This window comes from Phocoena phocoena, chromosome 19 (genome assembly GCF_963924675.1).
Source record: "Phocoena phocoena chromosome 19, mPhoPho1.1, whole genome shotgun sequence".
Taxonomy (NCBI): domain Eukaryota; kingdom Metazoa; phylum Chordata; class Mammalia; order Artiodactyla; family Phocoenidae; genus Phocoena; species Phocoena phocoena.
Window position 1 is genome coordinate 55553239 of NC_089237.1, and position 12110 is coordinate 55565348.

Genomic DNA, 12110 nt, shown 5'->3' on the forward strand with positions numbered 1-12110 from the left:
TTGCTTGATAAGCTTAATGGTTGGCTAATGATTGAACAGAGATTTCCTGAAATGCCTGTGACCAATAAGTCTCCCTGTGTTTGCTATTGTGTCCTGTGTGTGTGTTGCAGGCACAGTTTACAACTGTGTCTTAGTCTTCCCTGCCTGCTTGCACAGATCCTCAAGGTTGTCCAGAGGTGAGATCTTAGGGCCTTCTCAATTCTTTCCTAAGAATGTTCACAGTCTGCCCATGTACACAACGCAACGCATGCAAGTGGCCTTTCTGACTCCCAACAGTATGCAAGAGCTTTTCTAAACCCCCCTCTGGACAGTTTATTTGGTAGCTTTTCCTTTTAAGCTTTTTGGTTGGTCTATTGTGTGCCTCAACTGGTATTGACCTTAGTCAGTCACAATGTTAAACAGTTGTTTATGACTGTTTTCAACAAGTTCCTCTGGGCACAAAAGCCATTAATACTGGAAGAGCTCTGAGTTAGGTCAAATAAAAACAATCTTTCAAGTGGAGTCTTCCAGGGAACCACCAGGCAGGGAATGGGGTTTTGAACAAGTTCCTACCCTGATCAGCCATTTTTTGTGGCTGCCAGGCTGTTGGCTTCCACTGTGATTGTAGTCTGTTGATTTTCAGGGCTACTACAAAGCTGGAGAGAAGCGATGGGAACGTGAATAGCTGAAATTCTACAAAGCTTGCTGTTCTTAGCAAGAGTCAGCCATTTTTCTTGAACACTCCATTGATTGCTGAAAGCTTTGGTTAGTTGTCAGTGTTGTAGCAAAGTTAATTCTGACAACTTTGTAAGTGTTCTCATTGCTTTTATGGGGAGAAGTTTTGGAGGTCTTGACTCTGCCATTTTTACTGACATCACTTTAAATTAGTTTTATGGTTTGAAAATCATTAAGTGAAAAATCTCAAAACGATGTCTAACCTAAAAATTAGTCATGGTTCCAAAAGGTACTAGTAAACATAAATAGCACAGCAATAAAAGTTTTCTAAATTAAAGTTTATTTTCAAAGTAATAAATGAAAACTTTTCATGGTTAAGATGAGCAACTCCAGTTTTTCTCTTCCTGTGACTTCTATGTTTTTTGATGCCTAAATATAACTAAGTGTTTTTGTTTTATTGATTATTGCTATACCTAGCAAATCGACATCTTGGTATTTACCCCAGAGAAATACTCACCCTTGTCTGAAAAAGCTGAATCCCAGGATTTACAAAGTAGAAAATTTGAATTTCTGTCGATATGAGGCCTAGTTAAATAATTCGTGAATAGCTACAATGGAATATTATGCAGCTGTTAAAAGATTTGCTGAAACTTTGTGTGCCAATATGGAAAAATATTCATGACACAGTTTTAAACAAAAAAAGGTAAATAATTGTACATATATATGTTTGATAATAATTATGTTTAAAAAACAGTAAGGTAAAACATAACTATTTCTACATGTGCATATATATTTGCAATTATTCATAAAAACATCTGGAAATATACATATAAAGTAAACACAATTGGTTATTTCTAGCAGTAATTGTGAAACCATGGTGGGGTCTGGGTTAGGGTGGAGGAGGGAGGGTGCAGGGAAGAAATGGATTGTACAAGAATATTAACTTTGATATCTTTAAAGTCTATCATAGTGTCATTATGTTAATATAAATTAAATCTAATATAGATACAACTAAAAAAAAAACTTTATGTGTGAACATATATCAGACTTTTGCAGCAAAATCTAATAGTAGTTATCTTTGTGGTCCTGGGAGATTAAGTGTAGATTTAATTTTCTTATGTGGACTTTGCTAGTTTTCCATATTTTTCTATAGTAAACACATATTACTTTGGAATAAGAAAACTTTTAAAGTTGATACAGGTAAATATAGATAATAAAGAGTAAATAAGGAATTTCTAAATATTCTTTTACTATCTTACTGACATTAATAGTTGGACAAAAATTGTAATTTTGATTCAAAATCAAACAGCAGTGCCTATTACATCTTGTGAAAAATGTGTAACACTTGGAGAAGCCTATGTGTATGGTTCTAGAAACTAAAATCTATTATCATTGATTAAATAATAGGCCAAAAGTTTTTCCTCTTCCCTTTGTCTTTGAATGGAACTGCTATATGTTGTGACAGAATTTCTTAGAGATTCCCAGAAGGTTCTCCTTGAAAATTATATCTCTAAATAACCCTAGCACATGTTAAAATTCAATCATGGGCCTGGAAAATAATATATACTTTAATTGAATATATGTGGTTAAATCCCATAAGATGAACAGAAGTTTATTCAACTTTCCATCATAAGTCCCTAAGCCCTTTGAAGTTATAGATTGAAATGCATTTTATATCCACATGACAGATGTGACCCAAGAAATGCCACTGAATTTTTATAAATTTCTGAATTCGTTGCTCTGCTTCCCCAAAGCAATCTCTTATAGGTTTGTATTTTGTTCTTGCTTTCGAAATGCTGTTATTCTGCATACAAAAGTCACCGTAGTCACAAGAGTGGCATCAGAGAGTTTCTAAAAATGTCTTGAAATGAGACAATCTAATGACAGAGTCTGTTCTCTAATGCTTCCTGATGTGTCCTGGTCATTTTACTCACCACAGCCCTGCTGAAAGAAGATGACCGCACCACCTCTTCCTGCCCCAGGAGAACCCTAAGTTGATCTAAATGTTTGGGTGTCCCAACTCTGTCACCCTCTTCATCCCCTGACAAACTAGTGTGAATTAATGACAACTCCCTTCCTGGGGTTGTAGAAAAGAAAATGTGATCCGAATGAGTAAAGTATTGCAAATGTCAAAATAAATTTCAGCTAAAAATGATATTTTTCAAGGAGATCTAATGAGAAAACTGTTCAAAAGGCAGAGTTAGAGTTTCCTGGTTCCACATTTAATTAACTCAATCTGACTTTTGTTATGCTTTATATTATGTGTTTCCCTGTTCGGTAAACAAACAGCAGAAAATTAAACTAGGGCAACTGCCAACGAGCAGTAAATTTAATTGAAAAATAATGAATTGCCACAGGGTACCACAGAGTTTTGTGAAGATAAACTTATTTTTCCTGGAAGGTTTCCACTTGAATTTGTCACAACTTGATATATAAAAGGGACAAAAGAAGTGAAATATGGTAGTTGATGCTAGATACATAAGAGGGGAATGGCCTTGGAGAATAATTTAAAGGCTGGTTTCTGGGACTTTCAACAGATGAGCCATGTTTCCTCCTGAAGAACAGAGCAGGCTTTCCAGAGGAGCTCTAACTCTGCCCTCTGGATCTGCAGAACCTGCCAAAACTCTGCCCTGTCAGCTTTCAGTCAAAGAAAGCTCATTGTGGAAGAAGCAGAGTGACCCTGAAAATGAGGAGTGTACGTGGTTTAGGGAAAAGGGAGACTTCAGACAAAAAAAGGATACTCCCAAATAATTCTATGCCATGTGACCAGTAACTGCTTAAGCCATTCAAGCTTGATATGAATCAAAGGTATTTCTAAACATTTGGCTATTTATTTTCTTTCCTTGATCTCTTTTCCTGATGTATTGGTACTCATCTAATGATTCTCTGAGTTTATGTCCAGGCAGGAGAAGGTTTGAATTAAATCAGGAGAAAAATAAGGTCTTTCTGAGTGATATGAAAATGACCACATCTGGTTCTCAGTCTCACAGTGTGAAGGGCAGGTGTCTGTTTATCTGCTTGTAGATGCAGTCTTCCAGGTTCAAGTGCTGAACAAAACTCCCACTCCATCCCCCAGACCCCGTGAGCAGGAGTGGCACTGCTGGGTTCTCTACACGTCTACTCTTTCCCTCTTGCCGCTGAAGAAGACATTACTCAGTTATTCTCCCAGATTTGCAGCAACAGTTCCCATGATGAACTATGATCCTTTTGGGCTTCTCTTGGAGGTGATTTGGCACAAAATAATCCACTGTTTAATGTCAGATATTCGTTTGGACTCCCTACCCACTCCTTACTGGTTAGATAGACTTTGAAGAGTCATTCATTTATTTAATAAATATTTTCTGAGCACCAACTGTGTGACTGGCACTATTCTAGCTACGAGGGCTTTAAAAACAAAACAGAACAAACCAAAACAAAAAATCGCTAACTTCATAAAGCTTACATCTTTGGGGGAGAAAGACAGACAAAAGTAAGTGAGTGTGTCATAAAGTGATGCTTCCTAAGGAGAGAGACATGGAATTCCAGAAGGCAGCAGCTAGTTACGGTGAACCTCCCAGGGAAGGTATCAGTCGAGAAAAGACCTGAAAGAAAGGAGAGCGTGCCTTGAGGATATCTGAGGGCAGAATGTTCAGGCAGAAATAAAAAACTGGTTGCACCTAGACAGGGTTCTGGGCAAGAGTGTGCCCAGGGTGTCCTTGGAAAAGCACAGAGGCCAGTGCAGCAGAAATGAAGGTGCCAGGATACGGGTCAGGGAGGTAACAGGGGCCAAATGGTGCAGGGTCTTTGCAACCACTGTACGGATTCTTAACTCTCAGCAAGGTGACAAGCTACAAAAGGGCCTTGGGTAGAAGTGACAAGACCTCACTCTGACTTCAGTGTGGGAAGAGGCTAGAGGACGCAAGAGAGGACACAGGCAAACCCGTTAGACTCTCTGCAGCCGTGCAGGGGAGCCAGGGTGGCTTGGACCTGGGTGTTCAGCCTGGGAAGTGAAGAGCTTCTGGAGCAACCTGACATCTTTAGTCAATTTAGCCAATGAGAAGACAAGACTTGTACTTGGTTATCTTAAAACTTGAAATAATGGAGGTCAAGGTCTGTTGACATATAATAGGGGATCAATAAATGTTCATTCTTTTCTGTTTTGAAGCTTCTCATCTAAAAAGTGGTGCATGAAACCATGAGAACCACAGGTTTTGCAAACTTTGTACTTGTAAATTCAACTCAAAGAAAGAGTTGGAGGCTGTAATTATAATTCATCTACGATTGTTAAAAAAACATCTACAAGGAACATTATTGACAGCCATAGAGCATTAGTGGAAATGTTTATGTACATGAAGTTTGAAATAGTGCTGGAGTTTTATAAACCAAACTTACGATAATTGTTGCTCTAGCAAGGCAGAGAAAGAAAATGGACTAAAGATAGTGCTTAAAAGGAATTGTAACCTTTTCTTTATTTTGCAAGCAGTTAAGAGAAAAATATCAGTAGTTGCTAAGTCCTGATGGTATTAACAAGGATGTTTTTATTAATTTTTTATTTGTTCGTAATATTTAAAACATTTAAAATTTTCATTGTAATTTAAAAATTAAAACAAAAAAAAATAGAAGAAGATAAGGAAGAAAGAAGAGAGAAGGGAAAGAGGAAAGGAGAGAGGGACAGAACAGAATCAATCAGATTTACCATAGTCTACCTTAAGCAGATTTTATATCAGTTTGAAATATGGCTTTTAAAACATTCATCAACAGCTAGATGTTAACTGAAAATTATCTGCATAAGTAGTAACAGCTCTGACTGATGCTGGAATAGCACTTTATAGATTGTAATACCCTTTCGTAGAACTTAGTGCATTTAGTTCTCAAAACAGTGGTTAAACGATAATGTGGTAGTTACGGAATTTCCATTTTTTCCAGGTGAGGAAATTAACATCCTGAGTTGCTAAATGATTTTTCCAAGGTCTCATGGAATAGATGCTGTAGAGCCAGGCTTGGGACCCCAAGTTTGGGGTCTTAGGATTCAAATAGCTACTCTCTTCTTAAGCCTCCATAAACATGTAATTGTGAATTTTCAATTTCATAGTAATTTTGTTCTTTTTATTTCATGAGAAACATATGGATTCTATTTTTGCTCTAAAAACCCAAATACTAAGGGAAAGCTAAGCACTCCCTTGATTTTCTGGCACCTCTTCCTAAGCTCTGTGACCTGTCTCAAGAGCACTGACCTCAGAGGCAACCATTGATCCTTGTGAACTCATTCCTGTACAAGTCCATACATATATTTGTACCTTTAGAGATATAATTTTATTTTGTTTTTGACATGAGTAGGATGAAATTATATCTCATTCTATAATAAATATTTCTGAATTTTCTTCCAAAATGACTAAACTAATGGTAACACTATGTATGAATTGATTGCTTCAGACCCACCAATACTGGCTATTAATGGCCTCTTTTATTTTACCAATCTAAGAGGGAAAAAATCCATGCTATTTTAAGCTGTATTCCCTGAATACAAGAGAAATTGAGCATCTTTTTATGTGTTCATTGACTGTTTGCATTCCCTCTTCTTTTTCCTTTATTAATTTGTCTTTTGGATGGTTTACCTTTTTCTTATTGATTGCAGATTTTCTATATTTATCTGGTTGTTAATTCTTTATGTCTAAATGTATGTCAAGTATTTTTTCACAGTCTTTCTTTGCCTCTTAACATTCCCTGTGGTATCTTTTCTCATATAAATAAATTTTACATGTTAATAGAGTCATATTTTCCATATATGTACTCTCTTTGGGTCATGTTTTAGAAGACCACACCTATCCAGAAATTAATAAGCACGTTTACATTTATATGTGATTTTGCTTTTATGTTTAGCTCGTTAACTGCACTTGGAATTTATTTCTGTGGGAACTCAAAGATCAGTTTTATAAATAGAAATACAATAATTTGAGAGCCATTTAAACAAAAGCCCATACTTTCCTTACTGATCTAAATTGCTGGCTAGATTGTTCTATACCAAAATCCTTATGTAAACTGAATCTATTATGTGCTCTATCCACTTAAGAATTGATACACATAGACTGATGCATTTTAGAATTTATTTGTTGAGTGACATGAAAAATCATATGCATTTGAAAACTCAAGCAGCTCAGACTGTAGAACTAATAAATACTTCAATTCTTCTTTCACCTATATCCTCCTGCCCTAGCTGTAGGCTCTTCCTCAGAGAAAACCACTATTTTTGGTGTTTATTTTTCAGACCCTTCTCAGTCTTAAAGTACTAAACAATATATGATAGATTCTCTTTGTAAAAAAAATAAAATGCTAAGAAAGGACTCCAGGTGACTTTCATGATCCTTTCTAACACCAACACCTTCCTTTGCAGTAACCACTATGAACAATTTAGGTATTTCCTTCTAGACCATTTTTTAACATGCACTTACATGGATGTAGGCACACAAAAAACACATAAGGCTGATGTTTAGCTGGCATACAATCATGTGGTTCTATCAGTTATTAAAATATTGATAAACTTCCGTGCTGACAGAGAGCTTCTGCCTCTAGTTCCCCAAGTACCCTCCAGTTGCTGGCCCACCCCTCACCATCCTAAGCCCTCACCTCCAAGCCCCTCCAGATCCCTCATAATATAGCAACTTGTTATGAGGAAGGTTAATTCCCCCAAGTAACAGTGGGCCCCCAGCACTACAGGAGCATCTATTTTGGTCTTTGGCCTCCTGCATACTAGTTGTTAAATATCTTAAGTATCATCCCTGACTATATAGTATATATAGCAGATCTCTAAGACTTACAGTTTAGTTTAAAAAGTCAAGTTGGAGAGTATGGTAGGCAGAATAACAGTCCCTCTCCCAGAATGTTCATGTCCTAATTCCTAGAGCCAGATCCCATACAACCATATGTTATATTATATGACAAGGTGGGGGGATTAAGACTGTAGATGAAATTAAGGTTGCTAATCAGCTGATTTTGAGATGGGAAAATAATCCTGGATTATCTGGGTGGGCCTGATGTAATCATAAAAGTCTATACAAGTGAAAGTGTTAGGAGTGTCAGAATCTGAAAGAAATTAGAAGATGTTGTGCTTCCGGCTTTGAAGATGGAAAGGGCCACCGGCCAAGAAATGCAGGCAGCCTCTAGAAGACATAAAGGCAAGGAAAGGGATTCTCCCTTAGAGCCTTCAGAAAGAATACAGTGACCTTGATGTTAGGCCCATGAGACCCATTTCTGACTTCTAACTTCCCAAATTGGTTAAGAAGATAATTCATTTGTGCTATTTTAAGTTACTAAGCTTACGGTAATTTATTAGAGCAATAGGAAACTAATACAGAGAACTGAAAGTACAGTGTACAGTTTATACTACAGTACAATTCATTTCGAACCCCTCTAAGCTGTTTCTGATCTCTAAATTCTTAGAAAACTGTCCCTTTAATGGCTTTCTGACTATGGCACTTAATGGACTATCTTTGGTTCTCATCTTACTAGATCCTGTGGCACTTGCCACTGTAGAGACCTCTTTCCTAGAAAGCCCCCCTCCTTTCTTATTTTGTATGGTGCTGCTCTTTTTTAAGCTCTCCTCCTGCCTCTTTCACTACTGGCATATACCTCATACCTTACTTATTTGCATTTTGTTACATCTACAGTATCAGTGTTCTACACATTTTGTTTTCTCTCCTTCTCTTCTGAATCTGTATGATTTTCTTTGATAACCTCACTCACACCTGTAGCTCTGCTACTCTCTGCTTATGACTCTCAGATGCTTGTCTCTAGTTCAGTTATGAAGATAATCATATCATTTTGATCTTCCTTCTCCTCTCTGATTTATGATTCTGTGACTTCTACAGGATCAAATAGTACTTACAGTTGGTTCACTGTTATCAGAAGGCTTCATTCTTTCTAAGAAGGTGTGCTGGCTTCACCTCCAGGCTGCTTCCTCAGGTCTCACACTCCACTTGGATCTAGAGGAATAAGATACACTGAATCTCACACTTTCCAGCCTGTCATAGAAGCCAACTATGTGGTCATGTCAGGGTTAAGGTGAGACTGCAAGTATGAATAAAGCCTGGGAGAACTAATTTCCAAACAGAAGTATGGAAAAGAAGGAAGCCCATCCCCATTGCCATCATCACCATCACCATCACCATCACCATCACCATCACCATCACCATCACCATCACCATCATCATCATCTTCAATAGACCAGAAGATCATACTTAAAAGGTATCACATTCTTTTGCTAGCCAGTGGGTAGAGTTTTTAAGAAAGATTGGATCTATCTGAGAGAACAAAGAAACTCCATTTTCTTTGCCCATTTGAACTGTATTGTAACTTGTGTCATTCTGTGATTCTGCTACATGAAGGGCCTGCCTAAGAGATAAGAGAATCAGAGTATAGCTTGTAATTGGCATCACACACTGATTACAAACTAAAAAGACTAAAATTAAAGAGACAAGTTTTATTGAGACCAGGGCAGGACCCAGAGAGGTGGGAGCGGGGGAGGGAGAGAGAAAGAGAGAGGAAGATAATTTATAGAGGCAAATATAGAAAGGGCATCAGATGAAAGGGCAGGAGGAGATAAGGAAACGTATCATTTAGACCTCCCACGGGCTCTGCAGTTTTGGAAGGACTAAGAGTAAAAAGCCTGGTTCTAACATTAGCTGCTCCAGGTCATAACTGCAATGCCTAGATGTAACTGGGGAGACTGTGCTTCTGTGCTTTATAGAGAAAGTTTCAGTTTCATAAGTAGTCCAGGAAGAGAACACTCGATTAGTAAGACCAGGTTGAAGGCCATGTTGAAAGATCCTGATAAGAGAGAGAGAAGATCCTTGCTGACCTCCCAAGTAGCTCAGCAGCTCTTGCTTCCCCATCAGGTTAGGCAGTTGAAGCTGCAGAATAGACAGTGGCAGTGGGAGAAGAAATCATGGAGGGACCCTGTGGCTGGAGTGCACCCATATCTGCTGTAAGCTTTCAGTGGAGACAGCTGCTCACTTCTTGTTTATTTCAGTGCAAGGGAAGTGTTGGCTGCACCTAGGGGCTCTGGAAGTTGAGCTTCCAAAGTGGGTTCTGAAAGTCAGTTCTAAGAAGGATCCATGTCTTAGAGGAATGAGAAACAACCCTTACTCTAGGAGCTCTCTGAGATTTCCCACCAATACCCACTTAACCCAAACATGTAGAGAGCCTGGGGGATAAACCAACCACAGATTCTAGTTGGAGACCTCAGTTCTTCTACTGTGCAGTGGCGTGTGCTCTTAGGCAGAAGTATGTGCCTTTGAGGGGTCATGAAGCCTCACTAGGAAGGGGTGAAGTGTAACAAAGTTGTTTTGAAAAATCATATTGGATCTCTTCTGCACTTCTGCGTCCAAATCCTTCTCCTTGGCCAATTCCAAAAATAACCATCTGCCTTTGAGTTAGGGGTGGGACGTAGGTGATTATTTCTGTAAGGACACAAAGGAGAATGAAAGAGTTCCAGTTTGAGTATCCAAACTAGGATTTTGGAGTAAAACAATGAGTTGGAAAGCCAGGTGATCAAGCCCACCCAGAACATTTTTCCTCAGTGCAGGGATGATACCCTTTTAGCTTGGAGAATGGACCGCAGCTCCTACCTGCCTTGTTAACGCCCTTCCTATCAGGGACAAAAGCAGTGAATCAGTGGACTCCGTATTTTGTTGTCATTCTGCTGCTGCTCAGTGCTCAGGCTGGAAACTGGTGCTTTCATTGCCCGGTATCTCTCCCTTCTCCTGGGAGTAGCCACCCTTCTCTTTGGCAGTGTTGACACCCCACCTCATTCACCCTGCTCTAACGTAGGGTCAGGATGGTAACTGAGTTTCTGCATGGACTTCCCTCTGGAGCCACAGTGATTGGAAGAAAGAGCAGAAAACTCAGCTAAGCCAATAAGAGTTCTTCCTTGAGATCTTTTGAACCGCACCAAGTAACTAAATAACATCTTTTCAAGGTGAAGCTCATCTGAGTAACATCCCTCCCATCTTCCCACCATCACTCAGCCATCCCTGAGGACACCAGGATTCTGCCCTTCCTGCAGCTTAGCTATGTGAATCAGTACATTTTCCTGTTTCCAAGCTTATTTAAGTTTGGTCTCATTTGCTTGCAATTAAAGAGTTCTTGATCCTGCGGTGCTCTTATGAGTATCTGAATTAGAACAGTATTGAATGAAACCACTCTCCCTCTCTCTTTCAATCCTACAATACCATATAAAAGTATTCCTAATACATCCAGATACTTCCTAGAAAAGTTTGCCAATGTTTGTCTACATGTTAAAAATTTTAAATAGCTTTTTCTTTCACATCCCTTTGCAAACAATACTCCCTTTGGAATGAACAGACAAAAGGAAGAACAGTTCTTCAGAGACGTGAGATGCTACGATGTAATTTGTCTGGCCTTTATGTTGGAAATGATTTTCTTGCATTTCTGTTAATTTTTCAGTGGTCAGATAAAAAAGGAACACATTATTTTCCTTTTTGGTGTGTTATAAATGAATATGATTGCCAAAAATTCAACAAAGACTTCTGATGTAAAAGTGTATCAGTTTCAGCTAAGCCCCTTCAAACGCCATCACATACCTAAGGACCTGGATATCGGGATCTATTTTCACAGTTCCTTCCAATTCTAATGAGCTCTGAAGAAGTTTATTTCAAAATAATCCTTCTGTATTAAGCTCTGGCTTATTGACAGGTCCCCTTTTGTCATAATTGTGTGAAGTTTATTTTCCAAATGAAGGTTTATTTTCGCATGGAATTCTGAGGTTTTTCACTGTGTATGTGAGACAATTAGTTTGGGATTTTTGGAATTTATTTTAGACCAGACAGATGTCTTCAATTTACACACTCTAGGAGGTGACAAACCCTATTAACATTCAAAAGCTATCAATTTACTTTATCTTTGTTCTTCAGCATTCTCAGCTATGATCCAAGCTAACTCTCTTTTTGTTTGCTTGATTTTATGGTCGTGTGTTTTTATGTAGACAGAAGCAGAAATTTAAGAAAAAGATGGAAGATAGCTTTAGTAATTTTATCACTGTCAAAATCTGGTGGGTTACTTTAAGAACCTTGAATTTTACCTTTATTAGGAATGCATTTTCACTAACTAAAATTCTTCCCTCTTAGTAGTCATGGTTTATGCATATACACACACATGCTAGTTGCTTATCTTTGTGTTATTCTTTACCTTGTTGGTGGCCCCTGAGTTAAATCTGGTACTGTACTGCCTTTGCCTACATTTTCTTTTTTTAGTTATTGGCTGTTTTTACACAGGTAATATAAACATATCTCTAAATCGTACATGCTTAAGCATGGATTCGGTTATTCATCAATTCATTGGTCAAATCCCTTGTAGATCAAAAGTAATGGCACTTCTGTTGTGTGCAAAGTTAAGTCCTGGACTGCTGATTTAGGACAGTCTGGGGATGGGGGAGTGGTCAGTGACGTTGTCCCATTCGTTTT